This window comes from Passer domesticus, chromosome 5 (assembly GCF_036417665.1).
Source record: "Passer domesticus isolate bPasDom1 chromosome 5, bPasDom1.hap1, whole genome shotgun sequence".
Classification (NCBI taxonomy): Eukaryota; Metazoa; Chordata; class Aves; order Passeriformes; family Passeridae; genus Passer; species Passer domesticus.
Window position 1 is genome coordinate 18200984 of NC_087478.1, and position 27728 is coordinate 18228711.

The 27728-nt window shown below is 36.2% G+C and overlaps 1 long non-coding RNA gene across 2 annotated transcripts; it reads right to left on the reverse strand.

Moving 5' to 3' along the window:
- Nucleotides 1-1235: 1235 nt before the first annotated feature.
- LOC135301268 (uncharacterized) lies at nt 1236-27728 on the reverse strand. Of its 2 annotated transcripts, XR_010363007.1 has the most exons (8): nt 27153-27728; nt 26491-26587; nt 25718-25785; nt 19515-19682; nt 18673-18747; nt 17714-17887; nt 5265-5331; nt 1236-1370 (listed from the first exon to the last, which is right to left on the reverse strand). It is a non-coding gene; the product is annotated as an uncharacterized LOC135301268 (long non-coding RNA). The 2 variants fall into 2 exon arrangements; XR_010363008.1 differs by lacking the exons at nt 1236-1370; nt 5265-5331 and adding an exon at nt 13089-13167.

Sequence of the window (27728 nt, forward strand, 5' to 3'; positions counted from 1 at the left end):
AACCACAAAAAACTTTTAGTAGAAATGTCACAAGAAAATAAGTTAGGTTGGAAGTACAATAGTTTAATAATTATTCATTTATAATTTTTTTCCCCTGAGACTCACCAAATTCTCTTGAAACACAAATGAGTCTCTGAAGTAAACCTCTGAGGTCAGATATGGACACATAATACATAACACAAACTATTTCTATTACCTTCTGTCACAATCCTCACCCTCCTCTTTCTTCAACACGGTGAATATTTTTTCTTTTTCAATTTTTTTTCTATATTTTTATTAATTAAGATAAATGGTATTCTTCTTTTTCCTCTTACAAAGCAGAAAAGAGATTTCATTTTTATAGGGAGAGATATTGGTGCCCATCTAATAGAACAATGGCCTTGAAAAAGTATACAGGATTTCTAACCCATAGGAAGTGACAGTATTTCAAGATCATCTGTTAAAACAAATTCAAGAGAAAAAAAAAATATATAATTTTAAAATTTATACATGTCAAAGCTTGTTTTTAACTTCAACATGAACATCCAGAGACCGTTCTGATAAGAAAGAAGAAAACAAACCAAACAGCAATTGACACTCTTATGATAAAGTAAATTACAGAGTGGAGAAATTTCTCTTGCTCAGCCTTGAATCCTCATTTCAAGAAAGCTGTAGAATCAGCTGAAGAAAGTTCAGAGAAATGACACTCATGCAGAAAGGGTCAAGCACTGAAAAACAAGGTCTCTAAGGGAGGATTTCAGGAGTTATCAGAAAATAAAAGGTTGAAAGTGATTACTCTGTACAGATATTTTACATTCAAAGAAAAAAACAAGCCTGTGACAAAAAGAGGGTCTTTTCAGCCTTGCTGACAAAAGGCATAAGGAAATAAATGAAAGGAAGAGCTGGATAAATTCAGCCTTGAAAATCTTACTCATAAAGGCAGACATTGAAAGAAAATGCAGCTGCAGGTTTAGAAAACTTGAGCAGAGAAGGTGGTTTTAACAAAACAAAACAAACTAATCCAGTTTCTAATATCAATTTTTGTACTGTGTACTGTACTACACTTGATTGTCTCTATCTCCACTCCCTTCAAGAAAGTACAATTTATAACTGAACTGAGATAAACACAGTAAGGATTATGGTTCAAACGCAGCCAAATAAGAAAACTCATGAACACTGACAATTTCCTCCTGCATCAGAAATTCAATTTATGAAACAAAAAATCACTGCAGCGCCCCTCCATTTTAGCATCTTACCAAATATGCTCTTGTGACTTAACCAGTATTTTTACTCAGTACAGACTCCCAAGATCTTTCTAGAGAGCAAGGACTGTTCAGTTCCTCATAACTTAGTCCCTCAAGCCCTAAAGCAGTGTGCTGCCAAGATGGGACCTGATAAGAGAAAATAAATAAACTTCACCTCTTCTGTTCACCCTTTCCCAAAAAGCAATCATTCTCTCTAAGGCTTCTAAAAGAGGACAAAGACAGGAAAAGCATATTTCCAACGTTTTGCTCTCAACTGGGAATTTTTTTTCCCTAAGAATTGCAAATATTTCCAAGAAGATGAAAATTCCAGTTTCCACTTGGTTTAATATAAACACATGCAATCATGTAAGTAATGAAATAATTGTCTATGTGAGCAATTATTTAAAATATACCATGAAATTTTGATTCCCAGCCTTTAATCAAGTTTTATAAGATTGGCAAGACCTTCATCTTTTCTGAACACTGCATATGTCTACAAGTCCAAAGTAGTTCTGAAACGAGCACAGATCAAAATATTTAATTAAAAGACATCATAATTATCTACTAGATAGAAACTTTGTGATGAGTGACTGCAGAGCTGACCTTTGCCAAATGGCCTGGACATCAGCACTTTTTAAGACATGGAGAATATCCAATGCTAGTGGCTCAAAATGCTAAATGCTCCAAACTACCTGGAATAGCATTTCCCTCCAAACAGATCAGATTGGAGAATTACAAATATTTTTGAAAAACAGGAGGAGTGAACTAGAAAAGGAGTATTAAAGTGTGAACATTTACCAGAGTTAGCATCAGTCAAAACTTGGATTGACACTGGGGCAAGCTGCCTCAGCATCTCAACCTAAGCCTGGATCAGGCAGAGCCTCTGCTCTGTTGGACTCTATTCACTGCTTACTGGCTAATTACATGTCATTAGGAGATCAATAAGCTGCTTTGATACTGTTTTAATTTGAACTACATTATTTCAATAGGTTTTCCTTGTAACAAGACCTAATAAAAATCAAGAAATATTTCTAGTCTTCTTATTCACTGAATAACCTCTGTTTTCCAATAGTCCCACACTCAGAGGGACTCCCTTAATTCCATTACTTAACAAGTGCAACACCTGCTGCACTTACTGCTTTTTGGGGTTGGAATACATAAGTTCAGGTCATAGACTTCAGAAGTGCAGACAAAGTTGTTTTTAATAATAGCCTCATCTGGGTGACAGAAATCAAGAAACATTATGGTAGGTTTGGAAAAATAACTCTCCAAACCAAGCAAAAAAACACATTGGTTAGTCTGGCATCTATTCACCCCTAATACACCTACACTTTAATTCCAGACTACTTTAGGCTTTTATTTGTCCATCCAGAATGTGCTTCACTGTATCATTGTTAGGCTGATAGAGAAAATGTTTATTTCTCAGATCCACAGTACACTTAATTGAAAGAGTTTATTTGAACTACACAAAGCTATACTAAAATTTGGCACCATGTAACATACCACCCTATCCATTTCCTTTAATGTCAGTAAATCATCTAGTTTGCTGTATGCATCTCTGTGGGAATGTGCTCATATACTGCCTCAACTTTCAACAAATTCCATTCCAGAACAAGTAAGGGAAGAAACAGTTTCATTAAGGGACAACTTTAAGACATGCTGACATTTTGTGCATCAGATATCTGCTACTAAGATATTATCTGATGAGTAAGGATGACCTGACCACCAGCTAAGAAGCAGGAGAGAATAATGTCATGAGAGATAATATATCTATTTTTGTCCTCCAAAAGTTCTTTGATTAAATTCACAGATCCTCCACACATTCAGTGGGGGGCTTTTTTGTAGACAAGCTGCATCCATTAAGTTTTTGTCTAAACTAGGTCTTTTCCTGACTTAAATTGTGTCTCTATATATTTAAGAAAGAAAGCTTTAGCTTTACATTAATCTCCTTTCCTACTTAACCAAGTGCTTCATACATCTGAAGCACAACACTGACCATTTCTCAGCCCAATGAGCCAAGAACAGCTGCTTAGCACACCAAAATATAAAATGACATCTATATTTCATTCATTCAGTATATTTCTATATATACATGAAATATACCTGTCACAAAGACTTTCAGAGCAAAAAATATGATCCTACCAAGCCCTGCCAGTATCACATCCTTTTCTCCACTACAGCCTTGAGCTGCATTCTCTCCTTTCTGACCCATCCAGGAGAAATGTCTCATAGCATAAACCATGGCAGTATTCATCTTACAATGTGATGACCACAAAATATATGTCAAGTCCTCACTCAGTTTAGAGCAGTATCTTCCTCGTGCTTGGCAGGTCACCTTGTCACAGGAACTACTACATTGGTATGACAGACTGTCTTAGAGTACTTATAAATTTAAAGAGAACTCTCAGTGGGAGAAGAATTTCAGGCATTTCTTTTTTGTTAGGTATTCATTTAATTTATTTGTTGTGGGCTTCTGATACACAAAGTTATTTTTTGTGATTACTTTTCTCAGACACAAACTAGAAAGGGATGGAGAACATTGTGAGTCTGTTACAGAACTTTAATAGCAAATGTCCTTGTTGAACTGGGCAAATGTGAGAGAGAGCTGCAGGAGCTGAAAACACAGTAGTGCCGCAGAGTTAACAGCCACAGAACTTTTGGCAGCACTGGCTTATTTGCCCTGTCATCTAACAGTGTTCAACTTAGACAGTCCGAGATTCTTTAGACATTACAACTTTGAGTGGAAACAACTGTTATTAGGAAACTTTAGTGTGCATTTATTATATGACAGAAGTACTAACGTTTCACCTAGTAAACTGGAATTCTCTTTAATCATGTATTTTATACTGTATGTATGCCCTCTAATGGTAAATAAGAATAATTCCTATTGTTTCAAATGGAGCAGTTCCAGCTACTTCTTGACAGCAAATTCTATCACTTTTTCACCCTTTTCTTCTCCCATCTCAGTTACAATGTGATTGAAGACTTCTGAGAGACTTATTGCAACTTGTGAGGTTTTGTTGCTAATGCAAGCCCTGCTGCTGCAAAAGGTCTGAGTTGAACAGAAGCAGTGCTGTATTGCAGTGGAACGGGCTGTGACCTGAGGGACTCAAATCAAAGAAATGCTTCTAGTAATTCTCAGTGTCACACTGCACTGGGAATAAACCAGCACAGGCTGGGAAATTCAGCATTTCAGCCCCAATTGAAACCAAAATGCATCTGAGGAACTGGAAGTTCAGAATCACAATATTCTTCTCTTTGTGTAAATTACACCCATATTGCTCCATTTGAATTAATTTCTAGTCTAAATTAGGCTTCAAAGATAAAGCACTGAGGTCAAGTTGGCTATGTTTCAACTACAAAATTTTTTTTTTTGTTTGGCTGGTGTTACTACCTTAAAACTGAAAATTTCTGGTTTTACTATATCAGCTTATTATGCTTTTGTAAGTGTTTGGATATTATTTCTAGAAAGGAATCCTTCCAGCACAATATATGATATTTTATCACATTACTAAGAACCCAGTTTTTCCCCTCACTTTCCCCAGTATAAAATTAGGATTATACTGTATGGGATTATTTGAGTCCAGCGTCAAAGTTCCAAATTTCTGTCATAATGATAGGGTTATGCACGAAAAAAAATGATAATAAATAAATAAATAAAGCTCGTATTTAAATAGTTAGTAAATAGTAAAAGTAGATTTTGAATGGTTTGTGGACCAGTTTTTAGAATTTAGCCACAGAAGGAATGATTTATAAATAATGCAACTGAGCCTGAATTCATTGTCTCCTGTATAAATCTACCATTTTACACATTCCTCACTCATAAAGATAAACACCATAAATATTCCACCTCTTTGCAACTGTAAAGGTTTAGGAATTATCTATATTATTCAACTGTCTTAAAACTAGATTTTTTAGCATTTTAGTGTAGCAATAGAATAAATAAATATTTTCATATTATTTTCACTGGCATTACAGACCACTGTGATCCAAGTCTTTTTTTTCTTTTTTTAAACATTTTCATCCTTAACACATTTTCACCTTTTAAGAACAGTTTTCCTCTTTGGTAGCTGTGTTTGTCACTTCATCATGCTGCCTCTATAACCTCCTACAGGACAGAGAGGAGACAGGGTAACCTTTTTTTCTGTGCAAGCTGCTGTCCAAACATGAGTTTTCAACACAAATAGAAGAATAAAAAAGAAATAATTGACTTAGATTGAAATAGAGACATGATAAAAACTTGAAACATCAAAAATAATGAAGCACCGGAACAGCCTTAGAAGGTGATGGAAATCTTCATCATAGGAGGACTACAGACACAGGCTAGACAAACACCCAGGAAAAGTAATACCAGTGGGCTTAAAAAGCTTTTGAGATAATTCTGTCCCTACATCTTCCTTTTACTTGTGCTCCCTTTCTTCAGAGCACTTTCTTTCCATTTCTTTGTGAATCAGACACTATTTAGTACACTGTAAAGAAAGTAGAAACAAAAGGATGGCTGGGTGGATGGAATAAAATAGATGGAGTGTTGTAGGCATGTTGCTGGATTTCAGACAATAGACTCTAAACTAGAGGATTTCAGTTAACTCCTGTCTCACAAGATTAAGTCATTTAATTTAACTATGCTTCAAACTTCTGTCTATAAAGTGCCATTATAATATTTTTTTTCTTTACCAGGAAATTACATGTTTATATTGATATTTGGAATAAAAAATTATATTGTATCAACTGGGAATATTTATGTTGTTTCACTAACTATGTCATACTATTAGGCATGACAACTAAATACCATAGTCTATGCTTTACAGTTATAATCAGATAATTTACAGTTCTGTAAATATGAAATTAATAGTGAGAACTACAGAATTATTTAACTCATAAACATAAAATGTTTGTGTAGAATATTTCAGTACCAAGTTCTGGTAAGAATAAACTTGTTACTCAAACATTGAAGATAATCTGTAGGTCTAATATTTTAGACAAGTTAATTTGTATTTTTTGATCCTTTATGAAAGGTGTGAAAAGACCTCTGACCCAAAGGCAAACAAACCTGAAAGCAAGAAACATCTTTTCCATCATTTGACAACAGAAATATCATTACTGTCAATAAAACTACAGCTGCAGTGAGTGTCTGCCACAGATTTCCTCCCAGCTGAAAAGAGGCAGCTCAGACTGAGCTGACAGCACTGGCCTTTCCTGCTAGGGAGACCTGGGCTGCTGACATTACAGCTGAGTGCTCACTCTCAGCCCTGACTCCTCTAATCTGTTGGATTCCACAGAAGTGCATTTCTGAAAGATTTGGGAAGATCAATTATTCCAATGAACTCTTCAAACCAGTATGAAATCCAGAAAATTTGCATATGGGAAAGAGTGTACATATAAATTGCACTTTCCACAGGTAATTTATTTCTTAAAGAAAGGACAAATAGTTTTCAAACAGTATTTTCCTTCCAGTTAAAATTCTTCAACTAACAGCTGTTCATGGAATTTGAGTCAAAATGTATTGAAATGGATATCATGGTACAAGCCAGTCAACTTACTATTCACCAGGATTTTACTAATTTCTATTTTCCTGACAATTTAGATTTTTTTTCTCTTTTTCTGTCCTGAGAAGCTCCATTGTCCTTTCAGCAGCTGCTTCTGGAACAAAACCTGCCTTTGACTTAATAGCTCTTTTAAGAATTTAGTGCCAGATTCTAATCTCTGACAGCCACAAGTATGGATGAAACAGGTTTCAGGAGAATAAGTTATATTTTACAGAAGTAAAAGAATAAACTTCATGAACTTTGAAAAACACTAATCATGCAATGTCCACCTATATAGCTTAAACTCCTAAAGATGAAAGAATGGAAGATATTGATGCTTTAGAGGTAACATTGTTTCAGTAATGTCAGTGTTTTACCATAAGCCTTACTTGACTCCATGTGCACTTTAGCAGAGGGTATTAAGCCACACTGCTTACTATTCTTGAGTTTCACTATATTTTACATTACATTTCTGAGACTATTCTATATTTATGACTATGCCTTAGTTAACAGCATAAAAAACAGTTACCAAAAAAATTAGATCCATAGCAAGAGAAAACATATCTGTGCTTAGCTGGTCTGTATTCTAGGAAAGATTAGCCAACATGAGGCAAAATAAGAAAGAAATCTATATTTTTTTTAAGATGTTTCATTCTTCATAGAACTACAGTTAGGGATTATTTCTCATTTAGTTTGATAACATAAAGAAGACAGCTGATATTCCAAGGTATTTCAAGCCTGTTATGGCCCATAATAAGACTTAGATAGAATAAAACAGGTAGAAGCACAATTTATATGCACATCCAGTATCTGTGATTAGAGAACAAAGAACCAACATGGAAACACAACAAGTAATCTTTACACTCAAAAGTACATTACAGCAAAAGTGAGGAGCAGTGTTATTCTTGTGCTTAGGTCAGTACCCTACCCTACCATTGATTCCTGCAGCAGCCAACTCTGAATACCAGTCATATGCATATTCATCCTGCAAATTTTAATTAAAAATATACAAATTCACATTTAATTCATGTGCTGATGATAAATAATTGTGATGTTAGGGGTTTTGACCCCAAGATTTCCTCTAGAACATTTAAGAAAGAATGTAAAATGTGACAGTGAAAAAAATGACAGTGAAAAAACCTGACCGGAAAAATGAGTCCACCCTCTTCTTAGTCCATGGGCAAGCATTAATTCACTTTTGCAAACTGTTATCATAAGCATCTACATAAGATTATATAAGAACAGCCATACCATAACAAGTCAAGCACTCAGCCTGCTATCTCACATTCAAAAATAATTAGTAATGGATGCTTAAAGAGGAGTATAAGAAATAGACAGATATTCAGTGATATATTTTAGGCTACAATCTCTTAGGTTACAGGTACAATCTCCACTCTGCAGTTTAGGAGGTGTCTACACCAAATTTAATATTCTTTGCTTCAACTACCTTTGATGGATATTTTTTCTCCGCTCATTTATCATATTGGTTTTTTAATCCATCTAAACTTTTGGCATCTTTAGTTTAGAGTCACAAAGAGGTTCACCATTTAACCAAGTGCTATATTTATGGCATAGGTCAAAGATTCTGGAGTTGGGCATACAGCCCCCACAGTTCATATAATGCCTCTATAAAATGATTATATGAGGGTCCTCAGCTGCAACACTAAGCTGGAGAGATATAATTAATAGTAGGGGAAAAAAGGAAAAAGAAAAAAATAAGATATTAAATCATTCTGAAGGAAAAAAATTAAAACCAAGGCAGATAATAAAGCTTGATATGGTGAAATTGAAGGGAAGAAAAGATGAGCAGAAGCTCAAGCAGAAGCACAAGCAAAAGATTAGAACATGTTTACAACCCATGGAGAATTAACACAATCCTGATAGTGGGGTTTTGTTCTATAAAGAGAATAATGTATCATGTGTTTTCTTGTCCACAGATATGATGGCTATTTTGCACTCTAAATTAAGAACAAATGCAAATTTTCAGCTCCCCAAAACGCCATACTTACAAAACACAATTTACATCAAATAGGATTCAGACAAAACAGTATCTGAAGAGGAATATGAGGTTTTTTACTTCAGCATAATTGTTTTACAGCTTGTTGCAGTATTTTATGACTGCTATTGTATAGATTCAACACAGGGCACATAGACCATCAATAAGTATTTGTGCACTTCTTAATGGACATGCATTGAAATTTAGTCTCCTGCCAGGGATTTACAAAAATAAATGGTAGTTGGATAAGACAGTAGGAAAATGTGAAAGATCAGAAAAAGATTGAAAGCAAATATCAAGGTGCTAGAGCCATGATTTCCACATGAGGAACTTTTACTGGTACCTATTGTCCCTGGACACAGTTGCCAAGACTGCAATTTTGTTAGAGTACACTTGGCTGCCTTTGTGCCTTTGTCAAGCCAGCACATTTCACAGCTATAAATATGTGGGCACCCCAGCATAACTCAGCATTGTGGCCTTTCTTTCTTGTATATTTTGCATCTCCACTGCAATGTCAGATTAAATGTCTTTTTTTGGCAGGTATTCAATCACTGGGTCTGCTCAGGGAAACCCAGGATATCTTTCACTGCCTTTGGGGATGGGGAGGCGAACAAGAAGTTAGCTGAGTTTTTTTACTGAACCACATTTGTGTGATCACAGGGACTGAGTTGCTAGAAGCATTGGAAACAGATTTGATGGCCAGTGACTGACATACCAATGCAGCTAGTCCAGCCCTGTAATTATAATAATCAGTTTTTCCAGCATCAAAGGTTCCCTTCCTACAGCAGAACTGGTTTTTTGTCATGGGGAAAAACAGTTTAACTTGCATGGCTTAAATGAAATCAGGATGGAAGCTGTTTATTGATTTACTAATGAACCAATGGGAGAACTCTACATTCAGTAAAAGAATCAGCAATAGAAAAGGCACTGCCTGACTTACACAGTGTGGGCAGTGCCTGCCCTCCTTGTCTGCCCCACTTGCTCCCTAGGGTCTCTCCCCTGTTAGAGATCTTCATATTTCTCCTGTGCTGCTTTGAAAGCTAACTCTTTTCCTGAGAGTTTTATTGCTAGACCCTTGGTTACTGTTTAGATACTGCTCACTTTAAGCCAATCTGAAACTTTTTCATTGCCTTTTGGCGTCATCAGTTTTGGGACAAAGCCCTTTTCAAAACAAAAAGTTTGGAGTCCTCCTCACACACACCTAATGTTTTCATTCACTCTTCCTACCCAGGCCATGTTACTTTTCTGAAATACGCCATTGTACCAGCTCATATTGATTGATTAGTACAGGTTTACTCTTCCATGGGTCAAGTTTAAAAGAAAGTATTATAATGCCCTGTTTTCAGCATGCTTTCATAGCACGGATGTTGTCAAACTGTTCTCAGAAAGCAAACATTGCCAGAAAACTGTGCAGAGTACGCCAGCTCAAGAAAAATCATGACATATAGTCATTTATAGTCCCCTGGTAAAGATGGATAAGGCTTAACATTTTTTTGAGTAATTTTTGGCAGTGCAGCTTGAATTTCAATTAGGCCATTGAACAGATGCAAAGCTTTGGCTTTGTGGTTGGGCATCAACATGGGACTCAACATTTTGAATATTACACAGTTATCTTCCTTGCACAGCATCTGGCAAGCCTAATCATCTGCGCTACTAAGTAAAAAAGAGAAATAAAGTAATGAATTTAGATTCCTTCAGACAGATTTCAATTCAGTGAAACAATGACAGTACATATATTGTCAATTTTTTTTCCCACAGGTTTTGTTCCTTTATTTCAACTTCTTCTTTGAGAAACTGGTTAGATTTCAGCAAGCACAACTTGAGTGGTGTAAAACTAGTTCTGAATTGAAAAAGATATATAATTCTATTGACCTATTGACTATGAAATTAAATTAGTCATCTGTTAGAAGAGTAACAGTTTTAGGTATGAGAGGTTGCGGGGGAAAAAATATAACAGCTGCTACATTGGCAAATTAAATAAGACAGGAAAATTTTTGGAAGAAATAAGAAAATTTTTGTCCCTGAAACCTTTATGAATTTGTAGTTGAAAAACTTGAACTGTTGTACTGTTTTGCTTACCATATCAGTTTGCAAAATTATCTCTGAGAAACAATGGAAGCAAGTGCATTCTGATTGAGAAATGGTTGATGTATCTTGAACTGTCATTTCCATACAAGACACCTTTGCACAAAGGATGTACAGCTGGATTATAAACTTCAGTTTTAATACCACCTCATACCTCTCAGTTCCTGACTTCCATGCACCTAAAAATTTAGAAGTCACATATTTTTGTACAGAAGATTACACAGTACTTGGAGAAGCAACTGTCAAGCAACCTCAAAAATTGGAAAGGCTTAAGGAAGATATATGCATAGAAAAATACAGAAGGAAGTGAACACATAAAACCACATGAGGACTAAGTAGGAATTCAAAGATTTAGACTAGATGAGGTCAGGATTTAAAGAAAAAAAAGGACCAGGCTATGCTGGAGGTAAGCATTGCAACCTTTAATGAAATTACGTACTTTTCTAGATGTAGCTATCATATCCTTTTTGACTATAGACTTCCCTATAGTGATCAGATCAGTACCACCATCAAGAAAACTATGCAACTGAGATCACTGCAAATGGTTACAAACCACTTGCCTGACGCTGCTCCATCTCAGTGAATAAAACCAGCCCATCCTTGAAATATGGGCATTTTTTAAATTGAAGCATTCTGTCAGAATTGGAGAACTGTATGAAATACTGATTTCTCACACAAGGTGAGAAATACTATGTCCTTTCTCACTTCTTCCACAGTCTTGCAATAGAGCAGCCTTTTATAGTAGTGACACTGCATGGAAAATCAGCTTCCCAACCAAACAACCTTCACCAGCTCCTGCCACTGCCTGAAAGCGTCCTGCATTGAGATTACAGTATTGTGCTCAAAGGGATTCAAAATCCTTTGATTTGTGTCCACTCTTACCCAATGGCATGGCCGAGGCCACTGGGGCATCTGATTTTTTTCACTAATCAAAGGAGCACTGAATACAGAAGGTGAAAGGGGAAAGCACAGCAGCAGCTGCTGTGGGAGGGAAACATGACCCCTCTAAAGTGGTGTTCAGTCCCCTGAGTGGGACTGACAACCCAGCCATGCAAAAGAAAGGAAGTGCTGTAGGGAAAGGAATGGTACAACCACACAGGGACACACCATCATATTTTCACTTGCCACATGGGCATAGCAGAAAAAAGGTTTCATCTGCTGCTTCAGCTGAGTGCATTGAAGTGTGATTTCATTTGTTGGGTGCATGTGTGAGTGCATGTGTGCAAGAGACAGCAGGAAGGAGCACTTAGTTTGATTGCACTCTAACCATTTGCTGATAATGTGGTTGAAAGCAATTCTGTCTCATAATTTATGTTTTTAAAAGCCTGGCTTGTAGTAACTGCTTTAAAAACACTGAACAAGATTAAAAGAAAAATGTGGGGATTGGAAAATTAAATCTGTAAATTGAAGCTGGAATTGGTAATCTATCATGCATTGGGATGAAATTACATACAAATTGCTTTGTATGTTAAAACTTCATGTGAAAACAAAGATTTTGGGTTTTATTACATTTAGCTAATAGTCTCAAAAGAGGGATGCCTTTCAAAAAGGAAAGGGAAAGGGAAAGGGAAAGGGAAAGGGAAAGGGAAAGGGAAAGGGAAAGGGAAAGGGAAAGGGAAAGGGAAAGGGAAAGGGAGAGTTTGGATGTTTGTTTGTCAAGTTGTCTGAATATCTGAATAAAGGTGTTGAAGATATTTACTGTGAGGATTATGAGGCACTGGAACAGGTTGCCCCCAGAAGTTGCAGATGCCTCATGCCCCCATCCTTGTCCAAGTCAGACAGGGCTTTGACCAACCTGGTCTAGTGAAAGGCATCCCTATCCATGGCACAGGGGTTGGAATTAGGTGACCTTTAAGGTAGCTTTCAGCCAAAGCCATCCCATGATTCCATCATTCTGTGCATTCTCCTTGACTGCACTGTACCTAAGCCACACTTCAGACAGCCATGATAACAGCTTCCTTAGGGACAGGGTCAAGTTCATGTATCAATTTGCTCTGTACAAGGCCAAAAGGAAACACCTTTTCTTGAGAACGGAGAAACACAGAGAACAAAATTTTAGGGATGCATAATTTTCCTAGAAATTCCATCTTCTCAATTGCTGTCAGAACAGCATATTCAGTACCTCTAATAAATACATGCAGAGCCAATTCTATTGCCCTGCCCACCTTCTTTGCAAATATGGGCTCCTGGATGGAAACCAGCAGAATGATTCTTATCTGTGAAAGACAGCACATTCCTTACCTCAAAAATGGAGCTTCTAGATGGAAACAATGGTCTGCACATACACTGCTCCCAGGACTACAGATTTGTATTGAGGATTTGTGCTTCAAATGGGCACCTCAGTGCACATTTGTTTTTCCCAAAAAAAAAAGGAAAGATATTTAACTGGTGACACTGAATCTATTTTTAAAATAAAAAAAATGTCTATTGTTTCATTCAGCTTCTTATCTGTATTCAGAAAACCTACCACATTTCAGATATCTCTAGTAATGTAATTCAGATTGTAAAAGCTCAAAATAGAGAAAACCTTATGTTTGTACTGTTTGAACCTTCCAAATCTTAAAAATAATTACTGTTTGAATTAGGAGGCTACAATCCTAAAAAGTTTCAAGGCATAAGTTATATTTGGTTGCAGAACTAAAGTTTAATTATGAGGGAGAAAATATAGGAAACAGAAAAAAAGAGAGAAAGTTGGGGAGTGCTTGTGGATATTGTAATGAGTCTCTTTCATTAAAAATAAGTTTAAAAATTTAATTCTAAAAGGATGAGGTAGTCAGTTATGGGACATTTACACAGTGTCATATATCTATATTTTGTATTGCTTTTTAGTATTAAGTAATTTAAAATGTGTTTTTAAATTCTGAAATGAAAGCACTGAGAAACCCAAAAAACCATAATCATCACCCTTTGTTATGATCATCACCTCAGAAGCACTTAATTCAGATTACAGAAGAGCCTCAAAGAACAGTTTCTTTAAACACTCATAATTTTGAAGCATCTTTAAAAAAAAGTTCCTGAGCTCTGGCGTTCTCTGGGAGGAAAACCCTGAGAGAAAACTGTATGCTACACAAGTGCTTTAACCCCAGATATCCCAGGCAGGACCTTTTCCTGTACTATTTGGAATGCAATTCTCCAAGTCCATTGTTAATGCCATTTTTGTCTTGCACAGCTCCCAAACTCAGATTCATAAACCATCCTTGAATTACCACAGTTCAGAAAATTTCTGCTTTATATTTGGGCACCTTATTATTGTACTTCAGATAAAACTATAGTTCTTCACTTTTTAAATTAGCAGTGATCTAATAGCTGGACATTTATGAAAATTAGTTGCCCTGTTTAATGTTGCCTTTTAATTGCCTTTTGTTTCATCACTTTCTTGTCATATCTACCTATTGCCTGCTTCTGTGGTTTTGGGATTGTCAGGAGCATTCCTGCACTGTACAAAGCAGGTGTTAGTGTTGTTCTCAATGTAAATCTGCATTCAATAGTAAGGGCTATTTCCCCTGTTCTGGAAAATCAAGGTGGATTATTTCTATCAGCCATGAGTTAATTCTCTGAAGAATTTGGATGCCCATAGGAGAAGGTAGGAGAGCATAGTTACAACAGATCTGTGTAATAGATTATTTTTCTTTTCTCTACAGGCAGACAAAGCAATCAAAGACATTTCTCAGCTCTACATTTGCTCAGTGAGGATAACAGTGGGGAAAGGTCTGCTTCATAACTGGGTTCCTTCATTCATTTAAAGATATATTTGCCATGGATAATTTATAAAGGACAAAATTTATTGATGTGCCAAAAGACAGCACAGGTCCAACATCACTGGCCACTTTTTCTCCTGCAGAAGTACTGGACATTATTATATACTACATAAAGATTTGGTTTAACATCTTCATCACTCAAACAGTTTATATGTTTGTGTATCCATAGCAGTCAGACCATCGACCATATTAATGACTTTTCATCAGGCTTCATAGTGTGCTGGGAGAAAATGTATCTCTTTCAGGTCACTACTAATACCATTGCAATGAAATGTATGTAATCACTTTTTGCTGTTAACAGTGTAATAGCAGAGGTGTTCACTCTGTAGATGATCTATTATATTTTTATGGGTCTGGCTGGGAGGTTTTATAGGATTGAACATAATCCAGGTTGCTGAATTACATGAAGCTGGTGTGAGTGGACAACTTTAAGTTTGAAAAGACTCAAAGAAAAGATGCTATTAACAAACACATCAATTTTGATTAGTAAAGATGTCAAATAAAATTACCTGACTACTTTTTCCTTTAAATTAAAGAATTCCTTTATTTAAAATATAAATAAATATTTTATTATCATATCACAACTAGGAAGCTGAATTATTCATGACCATTTTGTATGTGAAAATATTTTTAAACAAATGGAACAATCTATAAACATACTGAAAAAATTATTCTACTAAAAACTAGTGTATGGATTTTTTTGTGCATATGCTGTGAAGTTTTCTAGTCTTGGCACATATGTGCATGCTGTACACATTAATCACTGCACAGTAAACTTCAAGATATGCATTATCCAAATTCTTTAAAAAAAAAGGGTTTTTAATGTACAGACAGGATTTCAGCTAACACAATACAAAAAAAAAATAGAAAAAGAAAAAGGGAAGGGAAGGGAAGGGAAGGGAAGGGAAGGGAAGGGAAGGGAAGGGAAGGGAAGGGAAGGGAAGGGAAGGGAAGGGAAGGGAAGGGAAGGGAAGGGAAGGGAAGGGAAGGGAAGGGAAGGGAAGGGAAGGGAAGGGAAGGGAAGGGAAGGGAAGGGAAGGGAAGGGAAGGGAAGGGAATATAGCTCAAGGAGCATTAGCCCTGTCGTGGATGACGTCACCTAGAATAAAGTGGGCAAACTTTGTACTGTAATATTTTAAACCACCAACTTTGCTCATGTTTAAATGTCGTTTATTCAATTTAGTGTAAGTTGAATTGAGTCCCACACACTTTTGAAGCAACAAAAGTAAACACTACTTTGTATAAATGAATTTATCAATTTCAAAAGAAAAAAAAAACAGGACATAGTTAGGCTCTATTATTTAAAATGCAGGCTAAAGATAAGCTTATAATGACATAGATTGAAAAGAAGCAGGTCTGGCATGACACAGATCACAAATGAGTATAAAAGACACATCTAATTAAGCTTTCCTAAAGCTCCTTATTTCATTTCATCTGCTCATGCTAGAGCTGTCTTCAGCAAAGATGCTGTACTGTCAGTGTATCAGAGGCAGAAAACTTGTTCCCATAATAAATATCTGTATGTTCTGCTTTTCAAACAAGAGAAGAAAAATGCAGGGACTCCACAATCAGATTGCAGGTTTAATATTGTCTTTTTTATTTATCCTGTGGGGAAGAGTAGTTTCAGTGCATCCTAATCAAAACTTTACTTGGCTTTCAAACGAATGAAGCATGATAAAAGATAATTATAGCAAGATGAGAAGCAGCTGTCAGCCAAAAACTGAAAGAAAAAGCAAGATATTGGTGGCCATTTGTAAAATGAAGAAATCAAGAAGGAAGACTTTTACTGAACTTGGTAACTTTTGCTGGAGTTACCAGGAGGTAGGATAGAGAATTTTCATACAATGCAGTAAATGTATGCTTGCATCTGAGGGTTGGGTCTTCTAGGAAAGTGGGGCAGTAGAGTCGGGGCAGTGACTCTGAATATGCTGCCAGAACAACAGGGATAATGTTCATTGTTCATGTACACATGAACTTTACAGGACACCCAAGGAGTCCAAGGTATCAGACATACTGAGCACACACCACACAGGTGGTCTGTGCATGAACAGTAAGAGTAGTATGCCAAATATTTCTTGAATTTACTACATGTTGCTATGAATGTCTCTCCAGAAAATACCAGAAATAAATTAGGAAATTGAAATGCCAGTAATGTGCCATGGTTTTTTTCCAGAGTTGCTTGTACTGGAAAGCAGAACCTTCACTGAAGGCAGAGAGCCTCACCCACATGTACTGCAAGAAAAGCTGGGAGAAAAAAAAGAGGAAATAAGAGTATAGAGGAGGGGAGATAAAGGTGAGTAGGGACATAGGTTAATGTCATAGGTTAGTCCTTGCTGAACATCTGGCTCGTATCACCTTTATCAGCTACAGAAGGACCAAATAACAGAGTCATGTAGGTTTCAACAATAGAATGACAGTAGAAATCAATGTAAATTCCAGAATTCTGGAATCTCAGTATCCATGTGTGGGGTATTTTATACCTTAGTGTAAAGTTAATCAAATCAGTATGCATTTACATATTTTAAGGAACATTTGCTGATGATACAGGTAAAAGCTTCCAGCATTCAGATAATTATGTTAGAGAATGGCTGGTCAGATGACACAGCAAGCTTATTCTAAGCTTGTCTAAAATAGTTTAACCAAAATTTTCAATATACTTAATACATCAACCTCTTAGCACTTGTAAAGCAGCATGGCTGTTTTCAGTCCTATGAACTTGCACTGATTTATGCCAATGAAAGAGTAGGCACTGTTGTAAATTCACAGAGTTCCTTTGAATTCCATGGACTTACATCCTTTATGCAAGCCAGTTACCACATTATGCAGAGCTGGTTGTTTACAATCGGTCTGTGTTGCAAGTATCAATCAACTTAATGCATTTCCAAGCTAGATTTCCAGTCTAAGCTAATCATCTAAGCCCCTGGATAGTGAATGCCAAGAAACAGTATTTTTTTTTTTCTTGCACTAGGACATATTTCTTTTCTCCTAATGTGGATTCATTTCATCTGTTTTAGATGCCTGCTTTAGGAGATATGAATCTTACCCTAAAACTGCCTGTCTCTGTAGATATTTACAGCCATCTAAACAGATTAATTCCACATCTAGCCTTAAAATAAGGTGACTCACCTTTTGGAGGTGTTTGTAGTTTTTACTGTGAGAATATCCTAAGATATGAATCAGATGAGTAATTTTCAGACACATTTGGGACAGAAGAACTCTTGCCACAATTCCACGAACTTTCAAAAAATCAGAGATCCAAGAGCTCATCAGTTTGTTAAATAATTGCTTCTTCTTTCAAACCTACAATGCCACCCAAGAGAATACCACAGTCATTAATTATATGGAAAAAGTGCTAAAAACATTACCTTTAAACACTGACCCCAGTGAAATAGAAGTTTGTAATAGTTGAACACACATATCTCCCACATTCACACGACAAAACCCAGTGTGTTAGGGTTGACACTATCCCATTGCTAGTAATCAGCATCAGTAGGAATGCAGTACTGAACAACTATCAGTTGCTGCCTTCTCTAAAAGGCTCCAATAATTTTATATTAAAGAAACATTTTTATGTTTACCCACAATATTTATGGGATTCTCTCCAGGTATTGAATTAGGAGAAAAAGAGATTTAAATGAGCCATGTCAGAACAAAGAATAACTATTTTATGAGTTTACTGCTCAGCTTATTACTCTGAGCTGGCATTTCCTTTGCCACCTTGACAGTCTGAAGTAATTTAGTAAATTGTATACCATCACTACTTTAATTACAATGCTTCACTGAGCAGTCACTTGTGCACTTGCTAAGAATTTCTGCTAAGAAATTGCTCTGTCCACTGCCATCAAGCCATAACTTGAGGACTTAATAACAGCAGTACATGTAGCCAAAAGCTACTCGTGTGGAAAGAATGACAAACACTACCACACAAAAGACCACTGCAGTCAGATGCAAAAGTTAAATCTCAGGCACCAAACCAATCCAGCAGCCTCTGCTAAATGACTCTGTTAGATCTCAATTCTGCAAAGATCCAGGTAGCCTCCTGCTGCAGTGCCACTTCACTGACGTGCTTGTAAGGATTGATTTACCTAATCTCAGGCCCTCCTGTTTTCTCCACAAAGATATAACTCATCTACCACATTCCAAAATCCTCCATTTCTTGGCTAGAAAAAGAAGAAAATTGCATGTGAGAAAGAAAAAAGGGTCACTAAGAGAATCTCAGTTGATCATTTAATATAAATAAAATCTTCCTTATGATAACTCAAAGTAGCTCTAGGAACACTAATTAATCACTTGCTATCAGCCTTAAAATGGCCTTTATTGCCCCAGTTTCACAGATAGAGGCAGAGGTTGTTCAATAACTTGCTCAACATTACAGTCCAGTTGTACTACCCACTCTGACTCAGATTTCTACCAAAGAAATTGTTACTTCCCAGCACCTATGGCAAGGATAGGAAGACCAGGAACTTCTGACAACTTGGTCTGGTCTTTTATGCATGGAAAAAAAATCCGGTTTCCTCATGAAAACTAAAGACTTGCACCCCTCAGTATAAAGATATGTAGCAATAAAATTTCCTGAGGCTATTTGGATGACAGTCCAGCTCAGTTTGGAAACAGTTCAGGAAATTTGGCAGGATATTAAAAAGAAAATGTCTAACTATCATAACTGTAGGGGGGGAAATCCTTCTCTCATAAAGAATTGCATCTGCGTAATTAAGCTTGGCGGGCATGCTGTTTTCTGGTTCTTGTAAGAGTTATCAGCAATGGGAGGAAGTTTAAAATTTGTGAAACAGGACAGAGGCTCCTTCTTTACCATGGAATATGCATTGACAACACACATCACTCTCAGTTTAATCAATTAAACTTAGTTAAATAGAGTTAAGCTAATTTACATTAGGGTATAGGACAGGGGATGATCTGCCAAGAAAACCTTGAAATGAGGATACAAGTGACCCCATGAGAAAAATGTCTCCAGACAGAGGGCTGAAGCTTCTTTTGATGGCACAAGGACAGTGCAGTGTATAGCAGCTCTGGTTCCAGAGTAACTGAAAATCCACCTGAAAGAGCTTGAGGATTCTATCCCTTTATGTGTCAAGCCCTGCAACATAAAGGGTAGCAATTACATAATTTTCCACTCCAGATCAATTTGGATTCCTCCTATATATGTCAATAAAATTTTCAGTTAATACTTTTTTTCCTGCAATAAATTTATAGGTATTTTAATTTTTTCAGCTCTTTTCCAAACAGTTCCTAATCTCTCAGCTGTTTTTTCTTTTCGTCAACATATATTACTTTAATGACAGTGTTAATTTTCTTGTATTGAGCAATATAGAATTTATTTAAATAAATTAGATATCAAATGAAAGCAGAGATTAAAAAACCTGCATAAGAACAAAGGAATTAGCACTATATGCATCAGAGTTGTCTATACATGTTTTCTTTCCAGCTGGTATCAACTTTTTAGCCAACAACTTTTTAGCCATTCACACAAAAATACTTCATGGGACGTATTTTTAAGATTTCATTTACTGATTAAGAATCCAAAATATCAAAATAAATAAATATCTGTAAATAAAAAGACAGCAAACATTTATATCAGTGTTTACTTTTTCCTACATAATATCCAATGCAATGTTAAGGAAATTGCATATCAGGAAAACATCATTCTTACAAGAGTGAATCACTCAAATACGATAAAAAATTAGTATGTTTGAGGTTCAAGAAATAATAGCTACACCAAAAGTCTGGTATACTCCTGTATTAATAGGCTCTGACACATTTTCAGCTGGACTCTGCATATCTAGGTTTTTTTCTCTGAAAATACACTTATAAGTACATTTTCTCTGGTGACACTGAAGTTTTAAGCAACTCAGTCCTCCCTCATCACCCTCTCAAGTGTCCTGAAAAAATTGTTTCTGGTTCCAGAACATAAAAAAATATTAGTGAAACCTTGAACAAAAATATTGCTAGCCTCACCCAGTCTTTGCGTTGTTCTTTGCAAATTGCCAGAATAGTTGTACCAGGGCAAAGGATGCTGATGAGCTTTGGAGAAAGGAAAGGTGCATATGTTGCCAAGCAGTTGGTAAGTGCAGCAATTGTGAAAGAGGGATTTCAGTGTCACCAGCGCTGGTTCAGCTCCAGAGCATTCCTGAGGGATTTGCTAACACACTGGGAGGTAAGTTAGGGCTCCAGCCAAATGGTGAAATGTAAATCCTACCATCTGTACTAAGACAACTGTCTTAGTTTGGTTTTAAGGCAAAGTCAGAAAAAATAAGCATGTATAACTTAGTACCCTTCTGTATCTTTAAAGTGTCATTTATCTTAATTTAAAGATAATTAATAATTAATGAAGAAAAAACAGAAAGAGACAACATTATTTTGTTTTACTACAATTAACATATGAATAAAAAGTACTAATACAGAAATTCAGGTATTTTTTGCAATTCTAGTAATCTCGAAAAAAACAATTAAGTTTGATGTGTATATATATAACATGTTCATAAACATCTGAAAAATAAAGATATTTAGATAAAGTTCCTGGTTTATTTTAATGAATGGTTACAACCAAATTTTCTCATTGTAAATGTAACCACTTTATGAGGTCAATAACCAAGAAACAAGTGAAATATTTTAATATATTTTGATCTCCAAATTAGATACACAAATCACATGAACGTAAAAATACTGCAAAGCATTGTTGAAGATTCCTGTGGCAATATCACTACAAACACATTTAATGTCTGGACCAATTCCAACAGCACATTGAAATACAATGCACTATTTCATAGCTTTTTAAAATTAAAACAATGGGTCATTAACACAAGGTTCCTTCAGATTGTCCTTGCAGAGATAATGATAATATCAGAGAATGCCTGGAACTGTTATCTTGCTTTTCAGTGTATTCTAAAAAACTCAGATATATAAAGTAAGGCCATACACTTCATGCAGTCAATTCTCAGTGGTATTTCAGGAGAGATTTATCGAACCAGTAGATTGTTTCCTCTCAGATACCACTGAGACATGCTCATGGAATTCTAAGATGTTTACAGTAAATTAGAAACTAATTAGTTGAACTGAAATGCCAGCACCTGCTCCTGCATTATTTAAAAGAAGAAAGGGGCAAAAAAAATCAACAGAAAAACATTTAGGGTTTCACAAATGGAGATAATACTTCAGGGTCTGGATATCTCCAGGCCCATTTAATCATTTGAAAAGGTTGTCAGAATTATTGGGTTATGAAACTGAATCAATGCATCTTAGATATTTTTCCTTCCTGCAGCTTTATAGTCATTATTGTATTAAGATTCTGGCAAACAAGGCGAACAATATTTATGGTTCCTGCCATAACATTAAAAATGCATATCCCATTCAGATTTTATGAATCTTGAATTGCAGCAGGAAATGAGCAGTTTAGATGATAATTGACTTGTAAGGATTAGAACACTTCAGGTTTCCCCCTGTGCAAAGAGGAGGTTCATCTGAGGTCTTGCAGATAAATGATAATTCCTTCAAAACATCACATCTGTCTTTACTAAAAGGTGCTTTTGTTCTGCAACTCTATATTATGGCAATAACAGTTATTAGTAAATCAGATAGAGCAGGCACAGCGAGCCATTTTGTGGTAGTAAAATGAGAGTGAAATACAATCAAATATCAGATACATGTGGTATTTCATATAATGCATAAAAAAATAACCTGCCAAACTTAATGAGTTTGTAATTTAATCAAGAAACTATAGTACCCAAGCAATTCTGGATGGGAATGTGGGCCATCAGTGAGGGAATCAAAGTAATAAAAATGCACTGAGAAGAACTGTGTTTCACATGGAGAACAGAAGGGGAAATTTTCATAGTATAGGAATTAAGAAGGTTTTCATAGCAGAGAAAATTCCCCAAATTACAGAACTTAGAAGGAAAAAATATATGCTATTTCATATGCTATTTTTGTTATAGCCATATTTCATTATTCCATTTCAATGAATAATTACCAAAGCATAATCATCTTTTCTTGCTATCAGAGTGCAAGAAACAGAAATATCTTCTTTTACTTCTTTTATATTCTATTTCAGTATAAGGCACAGGAACCAAACAAATACCCAGGTGGAGCTTGCTATCTCAAACAGAAGCTCAGAAAGCATCCTCAATAATATTATATTTCATAAATTGCCTAAGATCCCTGTTAGCAAATTAAATATTTTCATTTTTCAGCAAATTTCTCTGATCTTTTTTCTACCCTTTTCTACACTTGCTTCTTAGCTTACCCATATGTCCTCTTAAATTTTGTAGCTACTCTAATTGCTTTATCTGACCTTCAATCAACTCATCAGATCTAATCTGCAATGTTGGTCTGCTTAGAAGTCCACAAAAACCAAGAAAACTGGTTTTGTACAACTTGCCGGCTATAAATTCTGCTGTGACTGTCCTTCAGAATTTGTCTTTTAAATCAGATATCAGATTATTACCTTCTTCATTTTAACAAAAAGAATAAAATTGAATTTGAGAAACTCTTAAGATAGACTGTGTTATCATAACATTCTATTGGAACATGTTTAAAAATATGTCCATGATTGTAATTTAACTGAACCATTGTCTTCAATGCGATATTAAACTCGTTATGGTGCCATGACATGTTTCAGTACTCACACACATTAGGTCCCATTTCCCCTGTCGTGAGCCTAATGGAAACACACACCATGCAGTGTTATACTGTGCTCTCCCCACACAGGGGATGGAGAGTGTAGATCCAGCTCACAGATGGATCTACAGGCCGGAACTATTCCCACAGAACCACAGTTTAATGCTAAACAGATAGATCCCATCAAAAAAGTATAAATATTTCCACATGACTCACACCCACATGACAGGGGTGGGAGTGAGTGGTGGAGGTAGAATTTTTCATTTTGTCATAGAGCAGAAACCTTGGATTTCAATCATCACATGTCCCAGGAGTCTCACACACAAAGTCTAATACATGGGCACCCAGGACACCTCTTTAGAGTGTGCAAGTCCCTCTACATATATTATGTGACAAATTTGAAGTAGCTCAAACACCTGAGGATCATGTATGTAATATGCTAACCTAACTTTCTCGTGGCTGCAAATAAAAGGTTGGGTTACAAGAACATAGAAGCTTTCAAGTGAGATGGGCTTTTTCTCAGAAAAAAAGGATGATGATGAAAGAATATTTTCCACTGGCTTTTGGTTTTGTAATGTGCTGGTGACTTTGGAATAATTTTACTTGAAAAATAAATCATCATAGGAAAAGAAGCACCAGGCATAGGTTAATAACATGGACCCTAAAGAAAAAGGCTTAAAGAGAAATATATGCTGTCATAAAATTATAAAAAATGTGATTTGAAACTGTAAGCAGAGACACAGGCTCTTATTTTTCCTATTGTCATTAAAATTGAAATTTGCATAAAATTTCTGGAAAAACAAAATAAGGATATGAAATAGACTCAGGCTTATTATGTCATTCAAAAATGTAATTTAGCTCAAACTGTAACTGAACCAAATTCCAGGCATTATTTTGAAGATGTTGCTGAATTCCGCCGTCCACTCAGAGGTTTGCAGTTCAGAGGAATGGATTGACCAGGTGCTGACATCGTTGCAGAGGGATCTCCAGCTCTGAGCCTGTATGCCTTGCTTGGAATCTCCCTGCCCTAATCCCTCTCTATCACCACATGCATGGACAAAATCTTCAACAAGCACCAGCATCTTTTCACCTTCTTTGCTGTTCTTTACAGTTCTGCAAACACTAACAAGGAGATCAGTTATTTGGTTGTACTTCAAGTTGAGTATTTGGTGCTTCTAACAAGAAAGATCTTTATTTCCTCGTCTCCTACAGTGGACAGCCGTGTTGAACTGGTTGCACAAAGCCAAGGCCTCTCCTTACTCAGCAGCCACCTGCAATCTCACTGCCTGAGCATGACTGTGTACACACATTCATACATGTCTGCATGTTTTGTCCATCCAGTGGAGGGGACAGGAGGAAAGCTCTGAGAAGTTTTGAATCCCATTTCCCAGAGCTGTGGAGCTATTCTTATTTCAAATGCAACATTACACTACATGTTTCTTCAGTTATACAAGACTGTATGCCAGCCTCAAGGGCACTACAAAGAGGCTGTGATTCTCCATTTGTAACACTTCCCATTTCCCAGAAGAGGTAAAGAAACCCTCTTTGGCTGAGGCCTGAGCAGCATGCTTGGCTGTACCATATGGCCCTTTTCAAACCAAAATATTGTAATTTCCATTATGAAACCAGTTCTGGATTCATGGGTGTGTTGAAAAAGTAGCCTTATTGGCTTGAATTCTAATGAAAATAGCATCGAATGCACTGGAATCAGACAGAAGAAAAAGTTTGCTCTCTATTTCCTGAAACAGAAATAGCTCTACTATTAATGAATCTCCCTAACTGAAGCAATCACAAATAAACCAGGTATTTTGCTAATCACTTGGCAAGTAAATCAGAAAACCCCATCATGCTTCATCAGCAGATAATAAATAATATAATGCAAGTTTCCCAATCTAGACCTGTGTAAGGAGTTTGGGAATGAAGAGCAAACCTTTTAAAACAATACTTTCAACACTTGAGCAATTCATTATTATGAAAATGTTTTATTTATTATTACTTAAAACATGACTAAGTTATTTTTTGTTTCACATTAAGGTGTAAAAAATTTGCATAGCAATTCCAAGGCACTCTCTTTCAAAATCACACTGCTGCATTTTTAATGTGGGTGGATTAACTGTTCTTGCTCTAAGTATTGCTGGCTATTCTTTTTCCAGCTGAAGTCAATGCATTAGTCAGGCTATCACCACCCTAAACAAATGTAATCTATTTCATGCATTGATTAAACCAGCAGAGCCTGAAGGAACATTTCACCATCCAGGAAACCAAATGGGTATTTATAACTTCCCTTCATGCTCTCTTTGCATACAGATTGTGAAATTGTAGAGGCGGCATTTTGGTTTCTGACCTAATGTATTCAAATAGAGGGATCAGTCAATTGTGCAAAAGAAGCAAAAAGAATTTAAATAAATGTTTCAGGATCTAACACTAAGTCTGCCAGTAAGATGCAGTATATTTTAATATAAACATTACACAGATTCCGTTATGAAACTTGAAACACACCTGCTTTAAAGAATATTTTGCTTCAACTCCTGGACCTCACTGTGTCACTGCTCCCCAGCTGTCTGGCCCTGTGAAAAGCACACGATTTGCTCTGAGAGGAGGACTAACAAAAGATTAAACTGATTATAATTCCCACCTGTGGATTTTAAGGGAGGTAATGCAAATACATGTATTTCCAGCACCTGTTTATTAAAACTAAATACTCTTGTACCTACTTATGGCCCATTTGCAAGTACAACTTCACTAAATCATAATTTTCTAAGTAAAAGATTTTGTCAGCACTTTAGAGTCTTTGTTTTCCTCATTTCCATTCCCAGAGGTTTCAAGTAGTTCTGAGCCTGTCTGGGATTACACATTAAAAAAAAAAAAAAAAAACAAAATAAGCCATGAGTTTGGGTAAGTTGTTAGGGGTTTTTTTGTTTTTTTTTTTTTGAAGAAACAAACAGCTAATAAAAAGAACTACTTTGTCTTGTTTAGAAAAGTTATCTCCACAGCCTGCTGACCGTGGCTAGGAGTAGTTACTTAAGGGGAGTCACAGGAAAGCTTGTGTCCATTGATTCTTCCCTTTCTATTTTGTAAGATTTTACCTCTCTCAGAATCAGAATCATCTGAAAAAGACCTCTAAGCTCATCAAGTCCAACTGTTAACCCAATACTGCCCTGTTCACCACTAAACCATGCCCCTCAGGGCCACATCCATAGGTTTTTTGAAAATTTCCAGGGAGGGCGATTCCATGACTTCCCTGGGCATCCTGATTCAAAGCCTGACCATACCTTCAGTGAAGAAATTCTTCAAAATATCCAATGCATCCCCTGGAGCAACTTGAGGCTATTTCCTCTTGTCCTGTCACTTGTTACCTGGTAGAAGAACCTTTATTGGAAAAATATATAATAAAATCCACTTTGAAGCGCAAAAATGACATAAATAAAAAAAGATATTAAAAGCGTTTAGAAGATAAAAAGCTTTCTTTGTTACAGTGCCCTGAGTGACAGACATAAGAAGACCCTACATCTATTTACATCCACCCAGGAAAATTTAAGTTAATCTACATGCTGCATGTAATTATGTAACGAAACAATAAAGAAAGGATAGAAAAATCAAGATCATAATGTAATGACACTTGGGAGAAAACGGGAAATGGAAAGGCTGGACTAATCACAGGATCAGAGCAAGTCTGAAGTTGGCAAAGACCTCTGTAGCTGGTCAAGACCAGTCTCCTGCTCACAGCAGAGTCAGCCACAGCCATTTGCCCAGGACGTGCCCAGACAATCCATCTCCAAGGACCAATACTCCACAACCTCTCTGGTCCTGTCACCACACAGCCCTGAAAAGACTCTGTCTTCACCACCCATCACCAGGTACACACTGATAAGTTTTCTCCAGTGTGAACAAGCCTGGCTGTCTCAGCCCATCCTCCTGTGCCAAAGGATTGTACCTCAATCAACTTTGTGGCCTTCAATGGACTCTCCAATATGTTCTTGTATGTCTCGTTAGCATATCATGTTCACAGCTTTGTTCTCCATTTGGTACGCAAGGACTTTTGGACACAAAAATTAGTGAAGAGATAACTAACAAAAAAAAAAAAAAGAGCTGCAAATCAACAGATAAAAATTTTAAAAAAGGTTAAATATTCCTGATAAGGCTACTCACAATTCTGCATAATTCCAATCTTCAGTTATGTTTACTTACTTAAACAGAAAACATTGTCATCTCAACAAATGGTACTAACATTTTATTTTTGTGCAGCCTGTGTTCATTATAATTTAGGTATTACAGTATGTTGTCAAACTTTCATGAAATACATGTTTGTCTGGAGAGAGGAGAGGTAGCTCTTTGATTTTCACTTTTCCAAAGTGAAGCAAATGTGCATGATATAAGAGTACAGACTAAAAAAAAATCTTCCCTCTGCTGGTATGTATTTTGGTAGTGAATTATAGTATGGGGACATTTTAGATAAGAAAAAGAATTACACGTAAAGACTGCACTGAATTTGTTTGTACCAGAACAGACA